Source organism: Procambarus clarkii, chromosome 4 (genome assembly GCF_040958095.1).
Source record: "Procambarus clarkii isolate CNS0578487 chromosome 4, FALCON_Pclarkii_2.0, whole genome shotgun sequence".
NCBI lineage: Eukaryota > Metazoa > Arthropoda > Malacostraca > Decapoda > Cambaridae > Procambarus > Procambarus clarkii.
In genome coordinates this window covers 857,846-870,443 of record NC_091153.1, presented here as the reverse complement: position 1 = coordinate 870,443, position 12,598 = coordinate 857,846, and positions in this window count along the sequence as shown.

Genomic DNA, 12,598 nt, shown 5'->3' with positions numbered 1-12,598 from the left:
GGACCGCAAAACTTAGCGAGCGAGAGGCCCGCAAAACCGAGCGAGCGAGAGGCCCGCAAAATCAAGCGAGCGAGAGGCCCGCAAAACAGAGCGAGCGAGAGGCCCGCAAAACAGAGCGAGCAAGAGTCCCGCAAAACAGAGCGAGCGAGAGGCCCGCAAAACTTAGCGAGCGAGAGTCCCGCAAAACAGAGCGAGCGAGAGGCCAGCAAAAACGAGCGAGCGAGAGGCCCGCAAAACGGAGCGAGCGAGAGGCCTGCATAACCTAGCGAGCGAGAGGCCCGCAAAACGAAGGTCGTGTTAGTCACCTCCACGGCAAAGTGTTAGCCCCCACGGCAAAGTGTTAATGTAGGAATCTGGTGTTCCTACACCAGGTTATTCCTCAGTTCACGAACTGTAGTTCACTGAGGTCGTGACCTGCCCCGCCTGTCCCGGGTCACGGGAGTCACGGGCTGCGGTGTTATGCGCAGAGTGTGTGACACTGGTGTTGACACAGGGGTGGTCACTGGGGTAGTCACGGATGTGGTCACGGATGTAGTCACAGGTGTAGTCATCACCAATTATGCCACAGGTGGTGTCCTGTAGCACCACGTCTGTGTCACGGGTGACCTGGGTCGTGACCTGGGTCGTATACCGACACGCCTGCCCCGGATCATGGGAGTCACGGGCTGCGGTGTTATGAGCAGAGTGTGTGACACTGGTGTTGTCACAGGGGTGGTCACGGATGGGATAGTCACGGATGTGGTCACGGATGTAGTCACGGGTGTAGTCACCACCAATTATGCCACAGGTGGAGTCCTGTAGCACCACGTCTGTGTCACGGGTGACCTGGGTCGTGACCTGGGTCGTATACCGACACGCCTGCCCCGGATCACGGGAGTCACGGGCTGTGGTGTAATGCGCAGGGTGTGTGACACTGGTGTTGTCACAGGGGTAGTCACGGGGGTTGTCACGGATGTAGTCACGGGGGTGGTCACCACCAATTATGCCACAGGTTGTGTCCTGTAGCACCACGTCTGTGTCACAGGTGACCTGGGTCGTGACCTGGGTCGTATCCCGACACGCCTGCCCCGGATCACGGGAGTCACGGGCTACGGTGTTATGCGCAGAGTGTGTGACACTGGTGTTGTCACAGGGGTAGTCACGGGTGTGGACACGGGGGTAGTCACGGGTGTGGCCACAGTGCTGGTCACGGGGGTTGTCACCACCAATTATGCCACAGGTGGTGTCCTGTAGCACCACGTCTGTGTCACGGGTGATCTAGGTCGTGACCTGGGTCGTATCCCTACACGCCTGCCCCGGATCACGGGAGTCACGGGCTGCGGTGTTATGCGCAGAGTGTGTGACACTGGTGTTGTCACAGGCGTTGTCACAGGGGTTGTCACGGGGGTGGTCGCTGCTGTTGTCACAGGGGGTGTCACGGATGTAGTCACAGGGGTTGTAACGGATGTAGTCACAGGGGTGGTCAACACCAATTATGCCTAAGGTGGTGTCCGGTAGCACCACGTCTGTGTCACAGGTGACCTGGGTCGTGACCTGGGTCGTATCCTGACACGCCTGCCCCGGATTCCGGGAGTCACGGGCTGTGGTGTTATGCGCAGAGTGTGTGACACTGGTGTTGTCACGGGGGTGGTCACGGGTGGGGTCACTGGAGGTGGCCCCGTCGACTCCGTCTCCTTCACTTAGGACTCAACTGGGTCCAGGTCGAGAAGGATACTAAGGGTCCTGATGAAGGCCCACCAGACGGCCACCTCGAGGACGCCCGTCACGAAGCAACTGGACATGGTCCAGCAGGTCCAGGGGGTCGTGAAGGTCCCGGGGCGTGGAGGGACGATCACCTTCAAGAGGGGGACGTTACTCAACAGTCCCCGCCAGCTGGAGTCGTACTGCCGCTAGAGGAGGCGCAGACGGAGGTGGTCCTGGACCACACCCCAGACGTACCACAACACACGACACACCACCGCCACCACCATCATCATGGAGGAGTTGATTCTATCAGTACTCATTATTTATGTTTTATTATTTCTGAAAAGTATTTTGTTTTTTACAGAATATTATTAATTTGTTGCTGTATTGTTCATCGCTAATGTTTGGAAATGAGATGTGTTAAAACATGCAGAAATACGACACGCACCTGGCAGCTACCAGGTGATTGTAGTGGAGTAGCTACCTGGTGATTGTAGTGGTGTAGCTACGTGGTGATTGTAGTGGTGGAGCTACCTGGTGATTGTAGTGGTGGAGCTACCTGGTGATTGTAGTGGTGGAGCTTCGTGGTGATTGTAGTGGTGTAGCTACGTGGTGATTGTAGTGGTGGAGCTACCTGGTGATTGTAGTGGTGTAGCTACGTGGTGATTGTAGTGGTGGAGCTACCTGGTGATTGTAGTGGTGGAGCTACCTGGTGATGGTAGTGGTGTAGCTACCTGGTGATGGTAGTGGTGAAGCTACCTGGTGATGGTAGTGGTGAAGCTACCTGGTGATGGTAGTGGTGTAGCTACCTGGTGATGGTAGTGGTGTAGTTACCTGGTGATGGTAGTGATGTAGCTACCTGTTGATGGTAGTGGTGTAGCTACCTTGTGATGGTAGTGGTGGAGCTACCTGGTGATGGTAGTGGTGTAGCTACCTGGTGATGGTAGTGGTGTAGCTACCTAGTGATGGTAGTGGTGTAGCTACCTGGTGATTGTAGTGGAGCCGCTACCTGGTGATTGTAGTCGGGTAGCTACCTGGTGATGGTAGTGCTGTTGCTATGTGGTGATTGTAGTGGTGTAGCTACCTGGTGATGGTAGTGGTGTAGCTACCTGGTGATGGTAGTGGTGTAGCTACCTGGTGATGGTAGTGGTGTAGCTACCTGGTGAGGGTAGTGGTGTAGCTACCTAGTGATAGTAGTGGTGTAGCTACCTGGTGATTGTAGTGGAGCAGCTACCTGGTGATTGTAGTCGGGTAGCTACCTGGTGATGGTAGTGGTGTTGCTACGTGGTGATTGTAGTGGTGTAGCTACCTGGTGATTGTAGTGGTGTAGCTACCTGGTGATGGTAGTGGTGTAGCTACCTGGTGATGGTAGTGGTGTAGATACCAGGTGATTGTAGTGGTGGAGCTACCTGGTGATTGAAGTGGTGTAGCTACCTGGTGATTGTAGTGGTGTAGCTACCTGGTGATGGTAGTGTTGTAGCTACCTGGTGATGGTAGTGATGTACCTACCTGGTGACTGAAGTGGTGTAGCTACGTGGTGATTGTAGTGGTGTTGCTACCTGGTGATGGTAGTGTTGTAGCTACCTGGTGATGGTAGTGTTGTAGCTACCTGGTGATGGTAGTGGTGTTGCTACCTGGTGATGGTAGTGATGTAGCTACCTGGTGATGGTAGTGGTGGAGCTACCTGGTGATGGTAGTGATGTAGCTACCTGGTGATGGTAGTGGTGGAGCTACCTGGTGATTGTAGTGGTGGAGCTACCTGGTAATGGTAGTGGTGGAGCTACCTGGTGATGGTAGTGGTGGAGCTACCTGGTGATGGTAGTGATGTAGCTACCTGGTGATGGTAGTGGTGGAGCTACCTGGTGATTGTAGTGGTGGAGCTACCTGGTGATCGTAGTGGTGGAGCTACCTGGCGATGGTAGTGATGTAGCTACCTGGTGATGGTAGTGGTGGAGCTACCTGGTGATGGTAGTGGTGTAGCTACCTGGTGATGGTAGTGTTGTAGCTACCTGGTGATGGTAGTGGTGTTGCTACCTGGTGATGGTAGTGGTGTAGCTACCTGGTGATGGTAGTGGTGTAGCTACCTGGTGATGGTAGTGGTGGAGCTACCTGGTGATGGTAGTGGTGGAGCTACCTGGTGATAGTAGTGGTGGAGCTACCTACACCTGTGTGTGTGTGTGTGTGTGTGTGTGTGTGTGTGTGTGTGTGTGTGTGTGTGTATGTGTGTGTATGTGTGTGTGTGTGTGTACTCACCTATATGTACTCACCTATATGTGCTTGCAGGATCGAGCATTGACTCTTGGATCCCGCCTTTCTAGCTATTGGTTGTTTACAGCAATGACTCCTGTCCCATTTCCCTATCATACCTAGTTTTAAAAGTATGAATAGTATTTGCTTCCACAACCTGTTCCCCAAGTGCATTCCATTTTTCTACTACTCTCACGCTAAAAGAAAACTTCCTAACATCTCTGTGACTCATCTGAGTTTCCAGTTTCCACCCATGTCCCCTCGTTCTGTTATTATTACGTGTGAACATTTGATCTATTTCCACTTTGTCAATTCCCCTGAGTATTTTATATGTCCCTATCATATCTCCTCTCTCCCTTCTTTTCTCTAGTGTCGTAAGGTTCAGTTCCTTCAGCCGCTCTTCATATCCCATCCCTCGTAGCTCTGGGACAAGCCTCGTCGTAAACCTCTGAACCTTCTCCAGTTTCTTTATGTGTTTCTTCAGGTGGGGGCTCCATGATGGCGTGGCATACTCTAAGACGGGTCTCACGTAGGCAGTGTAAAGCGCCCTAAAAGCTTCCTCATTTAGGTTTCTGAATGAAGTTCTAATTTTCGCCAGTGTAGAGTACGCTGCTGTCGTTATCCTATTTATATGTGCCTCAGGAGTTAGATTAGGTGTCACATCCACTCCCAGGTCTCTTTCTCGAATCGTTACAGGTAGGCTGTTCCCCTTCATTGTGTACTGTCCCTTTGGTCTCCTGTCACCTGATCCCATTTCCATAACTTTACATTTACTGGTGTTAAACTCCAGTAGCCATTTCTCTGATCATCTCTGCAGCCTGTTTAAGTCCTCTTGGAGGATCCTACAATCCTCGTCTGTCACAACTCTTCTCATTAATTTTGCGTCATCTGCAAACATCGACATGTATGATTCCACTCCTGTAAACATATCATTTACGTAAATTAGAAAGAGGATTGGTCCCAGCACCGATCCTTGAGGTACTCCACTTGTTACTGTTCGCCAGTCCGACTTTTCGCCCCTTACCATTACCCTCTGGCTCCTTCCTGTTAGGTAGTTCTTCACCCATACTAGGGCCTTTCCGCTTACTCCTGCCTGCCTCTCAAGTTTGTATAGCAGTCTCATGTGCGGTACCGTATCAAAGGCCTTTTGGCAGTCAAGAAATATGCAGTCTGCCCAGCCTTCTCTGTCCTGCCTTATCCTTGTTACTTTATCATAGAATTCTAAAAGGTTTGTTAGGCATGATTTCCCTGTCCAGAACCCATGTTGGTGCTTGTTTACAAACCCAATGCTCTCCAGGTGCTCAACAAGTCTTAGCCTAATTATTCTTTCAAGTATTTTGCAGGGGATGCTTGTCAGTGATACGGGTCTGTAGTTAAGTGCCTCCTCCCTATCCCCCTTTTTGAAAATCGGTACGACATTTGCCTCCTTCCAGCAACTGGGCAATTCTCCCGACATAAGTGACTCATTGAAGATCATTGCCAGAGGCACGCTGAGAGCCTGCGCTGCCTCTTTAAGTATCCACGGTGATACTTTGTCTGGTCCAACAGCTTTATTTGCATCCAGTGTTGTCAACTGTTTCATTACATCCTCTGCTGTCACCTCTATATCTGATAGTCTTTCATCTTGGGTAATCTCTTCTAACAATGGGAGCTGCTCAGGCTCGGTAGTGAACACTCCATGGAATTTTGCATTCAGTACCTCGCTGATTTCCTTGTCGCTTTCTGTATATGCCCCTTCTGTTTTCCTCAGTCTTGTCACTTGGTCATTTACCGACATCTTCCTTCTTATATGGCTATGTAGTAATTTTGGTTGCTTTTTCGCTTTGACTGCAATATCGTTCTCATAATTTCTTTCCGACACTCGTCTTATGTTAATGTAATCATTCCTAGCTCTGTTACATCTAATCCTGTTGTCCTCTGTCCTTTGTCTTCTGTACTTCCTCCACTCCCTCCTGCTTCTCACCTTTGCTTCCTGACACTGTCTATTAAACCATGGGTTATTATATTCCCTCCTGCTTTTTTCCTTTATTGTTGGAATAAATCTATCTTCAGCCTCCTTGCATTTCAATATGACTTGGTTCATCATACCTTGCACTGTTTTTCCTCTAAGTTCTTCCTCCCACTGCACTTCTCCCAGGTAGTCCCCTTCTGTAGTAGTCCTTCTGTAGTCCCCTTTTCTGTAATCAAGTCTCCTTTCCCGGACCTCTTGTCCTTTGGTCACAATTTTAAGCTCCATCATGTAGTCAAAGGCTAGGACACAATGGTCACTAGCTCCTAGTGGTATTTCATGTTCCAACTGCTCGATGTCTTCTACATTCTGAGTGATAATGAGATCTAATAGGCTGGGCGTATCCCCTCCTCTTTCCCTAGTATCTTCTTTCACATGCTGTGTTAGGAAATTCCTGTCAATAACGTCTACCAGCTTCGCTCCCCAGGTCTCCTCCCCGCCATGGGGATTCCTCGTTTCCCAATCTATCTCTCCGTGATTTAGGTCCCCCATGGCCAGCAGCTTCGCTCTCATTCTATGCGCTAAAGTTGCTGCCCTCTGCAGTTCATCCATACATGTCTTGTTGCTGTCCTCGTACTCCTGCCTGGGCCTTCTACTGTTTGGTGGGGGATTGTAGAGTATCAAGATTACAATCTTCTTCCCATCCACTGTCAGAGTTCCATGTATGAAGCTTGTGCTTTCATTGGTACCCGGATTTTCCAGCTCATCAAACTTCCATTTCCGCTTTATTAGTAGTGCCACTCCTCCTCCCTGTCTCTGTGTCCTTTCTTTTCTTATCACCTGGTACCCCTCTGGAAAGATTGCATCCGAGATCGTGCCATTTATTTTAGTTTCCACTATTGCCACTATGTCTGGGTCTGCCTCACTAACTCTTTCTTTTATCTCTTCTGCTTTATTGGCTACCCCATCAGCATTGGTGTACCAAACCTTGAGACTCTTCTTGGAAACTCGGGTGTCAGAGTTCCCCCTTTCACCAGGGGTCTGGGGGGAACTGGGGGGTGTCTGGGGGGCAAGTGGGGGCTGTGGGGGTGAGTGGGGGGGTGCTAGGGGGGTGCCTGGGAGTGCCTGGTAGGCGAATGGGGTCTGGGCATCTAGGGGGGTAGGAAGGGCATAATGGGTCTGAAAGTTAGGGGTCTGAATAGCATAGGGGGGTTGAGAAATAGAGTGAGACTGAGAGTCAGATAGAGGTTGAGAGGTTGGGGGGAAGAGGGCTACTGAGGGCGGAGAGCTGAGATGAGAATGGAGCATGGGTGCTGGGAGTGGAATAGAGGGTATATTAGTTAGGGGGGAATCGGGGGTAGGTGGGGGTTTTGGGGTAGAAGAGGGGAAGAGGGAGATGGGGGAAGGTGTTAGGGGGTCACAAGGTGAGGGGGTTAAATGTGGGCTGGAGGTGCATATGAGGGGTGAGGGTTGGGTGGGGTTTGGGGGTGAGTGGAAGAGGGGTGCAGTGGAAGCTGGGATGGAGTAGATGGAATTGAAGTCAATGGGGTAGAAGGGGCAGGGGAGTGGGAAGGGGTATTTCGGGAGGGGGGATGGGAAGGTGGGTTTGGGGAGGGCATTGCTTGACCCACTGGGGTCGCTGACAAGTGTGATGTAGCAGGGGCAGGGGAATCGTTGTGCAGGTGCAAATGTGGAAGGGACAGGGGGGTTTTGGGAGGCTGAGGCAGGGGGGATGTATAGGAGGGCTGAGTTGGGGAGGATGCGACCTGGGAGATGACCTGGGAGGTGACCTGGGAGGTGACCTGGGATGTGATCTGGGAGGTGAGACTACCTGATAGGCTAGTACGTTGTCGTTGTTGCCATCTATTTTTGTGGGCTGTTTGCTCATCTTTCGTCATAAACCTCTCTATAAACACATTGTAATGGGTTTCACTTCCTCTGAGTAAATGCTTGCTCCTCATTATGTACTCCACTGCCTCCTCATTGGAGAATTGCACCAGAACAGGTCTATTCTTGGTACAATTGTAGGGTCCAACCCGTCGATTGATATCCACCTCGCGTTCTGCCATCTCTGCTCCAATACACCTCAATATCTCGTGCAATTCGTATTTTTCTGTTTCTATTCTCTCTTGTCTTGTTGGTGCCCTAGATTCGAATAATCCATGTATTATAATAGACCGTCTCCTCAGTAATTCATTGTCATGCTGGTAGCCTGTCCCCTGGGGATTCCCCATCCCAACCGCAGTCACTAACCCATCTCCCACTAATCCTCTATCCTTAGCCATGCTGCTAAACCTTCCTAATTCGTTTGTGATACGAGCACATTCCCTCTCCCAGTCCTCTCTTCCCTTCCTAATCTCTTCCTGAACATAGAGCATAAGTTCTTGTTTCTGCCTCTCTACCGCATCCTGTATTTGCTGAAATACCTCACTTTTAATCCCCTGGATTAGATCCTCCAACCAATCACTCCTTCTCTCTACAAATTTCCCTATTAATTTGTCTATAAATCTGTCCTCCTCCTCATCCCTGCTGGTGATTGACCTTGAACCCCTTCTAGTCATTGCAGTAACAATCTAGCCAAAAAGGCGCTCCTCAATACCTTGCACAATCTGCTAACACAATAGGTGAGTGAATCTCCAATCGTCGTCCCACGTGGTGGTATAAGGGTTGATGCCGAGGTGAGGTCACGCGGTCAGAGGTCGGTGAGGTCTGGTTTCACACTGCACAGTATTTCCTCAACTATTTTGAATTACGCTAATTAAACTGTTTTTCTTCACTACCTTATGGCTCTGGTCAAAACCCAAGGTTTTTTCATTCACTTGTACATTCACTTATAGTCTTTTTCACTTCGAAGTTGCCTGATTACCCCTCCCACTCCACTAGTGATCCAGGAGCTCCCAACCCACGTCCACCCAACACGATGGTCACAAGACAAGTCTTGTGTGTGTGTGTGTGTGTGTGTGTGTGTGTGTGTGTGTGTGTGTGTGTGTGTGTGTGTGTGTGTGTGTTTTGTGGCAAAAAAAAAATAATTTGATATATGACAGATGGGAAGGGAGCCGAAAGAGCCAAACCCCCATAAGCACAATTAGATGAATACTCTTGGCCACTCACTCCCAACACTTTGCCGTTAGAAGGGGAGGACAAACACTTTGCCGTGGGGGGACAAACACTTTGCCGTTGGGGGGGACTAACACTTTGCCGTTGGGGGGGACTAACACTTTGCAGAGGGGGGACAAACACTTTGCCATTGGGGGAGTAACACGTAACTTGCCATGGGGGGACTAACACTTTGCCGTGGGGGTGACTAACAACACGCAAACAGTATGCCCTCAAAACCGCGTGAGCGAGAGGCCCGCAAATCCGAGCGAGCGAGATCCCTGCAAAACCTAGCAAGCAAGAGGCCCGCAAAACCTAGCGAGCGAGAGGCCCGCAAAAACCTAGCGAGCGAGAGGCCCACAAAACCTAGCGAGCGAGAGGCCCGCAAAACCTAGCGAGCGAGAGGCCCGCAAAAACCTAGCGAGCGAGAGGCCCGCAAAACCTAGCGAGCGAGATGCCCGCAAAACCTAGCGAGCGAGAGGCCCGCAAAACCGAGCAAGCGAGAGGCCCGCAAAACAGAGCGAGCGAGAGGCCCGCAAAACAGAGCGAGCGAGAGGCCCGCAAAACAGAGCGAGCGAGAGGCCCGCAAAACAGAGCGAGCGAGAGGAACGCAAAACAGAGCGAGCGAGAGGCCCGGAAAACAGAGCAAGCGAGAGGAACGCAAAACCGAGCGAGCGAGAGGCCCGGAAAACAGAGCGAGCGAGGGTCCCGCAAAACAGAGCAAGCGAGAGGCCCGCAAAACTTAGCGAGCGAGAGGCCGGCAAAACCGAGCGAGCGAGAGGCCCGCAAAACTTAGCGAGCGAGAGACCCGCAAAACCGAGCGAGCGAGAGGCCGGCAAAACCGAGCGAGCGAGAGGACCGCAAAACTTAGCGAGCGAGAGGCCCGCAAAACCGAGCGAGCGAGAGGCCCGCAAAATCAAGCGAGCGAGAGGCCCGCAAAACAGAGCGAGCGAGAGGCCCGCAAAACAGAGCGAGCGAGAGTCCCGCAAAACAGAGCGAGCGAGAGGCCCGCAAAACTTAGCGAGCGAGAGGCCCGCAAAACAGAGCGAGCGAGAGTCCCGCAAAACATAGCGAGCGAGAGGCCAGCAAAAACGAGCGAGCGAGAGGCCCGCAAAACGGAGCAAGCGAGAGGCCTGCATAACCTAGCGAGCGAGAGGCCCGCAAAACCAAGGTCGTGTTAGTCACCTCCACGGCAAAGTGTTAGCCCCCACGGCAAAGTGTTAAGGTAGGAATCTGGTGTTCCTACACCAGGTTATTCCTCAGTTCACGAACTGTAGTTCACTGAGGTCGTGACCTGCCCCGCCTGCCCAGGGTCACGGGAGTCACGGGCTGCGGTGTTATGCGCAGAGTGTGTGACACTGGTGTTGTCACGGGTGTTGTCACAGGGGTGGTCACTGGGGTAGTCACGGATGTGGTCACGGATGTAGTCACAGGTGTAGTCATCACCAATTATGCCACAGGTGGTGTCCTGTAGCACCACGTCTGTGTCACGGGTGACCTGGGTCGTGACCTGGGTCGTATACCGACACGCCTGCCCCGGATCATGGGAGTCACGGGCTGCGGTGTTATGCGCAGAGTGTGTGACACTGGTGTTGTCACAGGGGTGGTCACGGATGGGATAGTCACGGATGTGGTCACGGATGTAGTCACGGATGTAGTCACGGGTGTAGTCACCACCAATTATGCCACAGGTGGAGTCCTGTAGCACCACGTCTGTGTCACGGGTGACCTGGGTCGTGACCTGGGTCGTATACCGACACGCCTGCCCCGGATCACGGGAGTCACGGGCTGTGGTGTAATGCGCAGAGTGTGTGACACTGGTGTTGTCAAAGGGGTAGTCACGGGGGTTGTCACGGATGTAGTCACGGGGGTGGTCACCACCAATTATGCCACAGGTGGTGTCCTGTAGCACCACGTCTGTGTCACAGGTGACCTGGGCCGTGACCTAGGCCGTGACCTGGGTTGTATCCCGACACGCTTGCCCCGGATCATGGGAGTCACGGGCTGCGGTGTTATGCGCAGAGTGTGTGACACTGGTGTTGTCACAGGGGTTGTCACGGGGGTTGTCACGGATGTAGTCACGGGGGTTGTCACGGATGTAGTCACGGGGGTGGTCACCACCAATTATGCCTCAGGTGGTGTCCTGTAGCACCACGTCTGTGTCACAGGTGACCTGGGTCGTGACCTGGGTCGTATACCGACACGCCTGCCCCGGATCACGGGAGTCACGGGCTGTGGTGTAATGCGCAGAGTGTGTGACACTGGTGTTGTCAAAGGGGTAGTCACGGGGGTTGTCACGGATGTAGTCACGGGGGTGGTCACCACCAATTATGCCACAGGTGGTGTCCTGTAGCACCACGTCTGTGTCACAGGTGACCTGGGCCGTGACCTAGGCCGTGACCTGGGTTGTATCCCGACACGCTTGCCCCGGATCATGGGAGTCACGGGCTGCGGTGTTATGCGCAGAGTGTGTGACACTGGTGTTGTCACAGGGGTTGTCACGGATGTAGTCACGGGGGTTGTCACGGATGTAGTCACGGGGGTGGTCACCACCAATTATGCCTCAGGTGGTGTCCTGTAGCACCACGTCTGTGTCACAGGTGACCTGGGTCGTGACCTGGGTCGTATCCCGACACGCCTGCCCCGGATCACGGGAGTCACGGGCTACGGTGTTATGTGCAGAGTGTGTGACACTGGTGTTGTCACAGGGGTAGTCACGGGGGTTGTCACGGGTGTGGACACGGGGGTAGTCACGGGTGTGGTCACAGTGCTGGTCACGGGGGTTGTCACCACCAATTATGCCACAGGTGGTGTCCTGTAGCACCACGTCTGTGTCACGGGTGATCTAGGTCGTGACATGGGTCGTATCCCTACACGCCTGCCCCGGATCACGGGAGTCACGGGCTGCGGAGTTATGCGCAGAGTGTGTGACACTGGTGTTGTCACAGGGGTTGTCACGGATGTAGTCATGGGGGTGGTCAACACCAATTATGCCTCAGGTGGTGTCCGGTAGCACCACGTCTGTGTCACAGGTGACCTGGGTCGTGACCTGGGTCGTATCCCCACACGCCTGCCCCGGATTCCGGGAGTCACGGGCTGTGGTGTTATGCGCAGAGTGTGTGACACTGGTGTTGTCACGGCGGTGGTCACGGGTGGGGTCACTGGAGGTGGCCCCGTCGACTCCGTCTCCTTCACTTAGGACTCAACTGGGTCCAGGTCGAGAAGGATACTAAGGGTCCTGATGAAAGCCCACCAGACGGTCACCTCGAGGACGCCCGTCACGAAGCAACTGGACATGGTCCAGCAGGTCCAGGGGGTCGTGAAGGTCCCGGGGCGTGGAGGGACGATCACCTTCAAGAGGGGGACGTTACTCAACAGTCCCCGCCAGCTGGAGTCGTACTGCCGCTAAAGGAGGCGCAGACGGAGGTGGTTCTGGACCACACCCCAGACGTACCACAACACACGACACACCACCGCCACCACCATCATCATGGAGGTGTTGATTCTATCAGTACTCATTATTTATGTTTTATTTTTTCTGAAAAGTATTTTGTTTTTTACAGAATATTATTAATTTGTTGCTGTATTGTTCATCGCTAATGTTTGGAAATGAGATGTGTTACA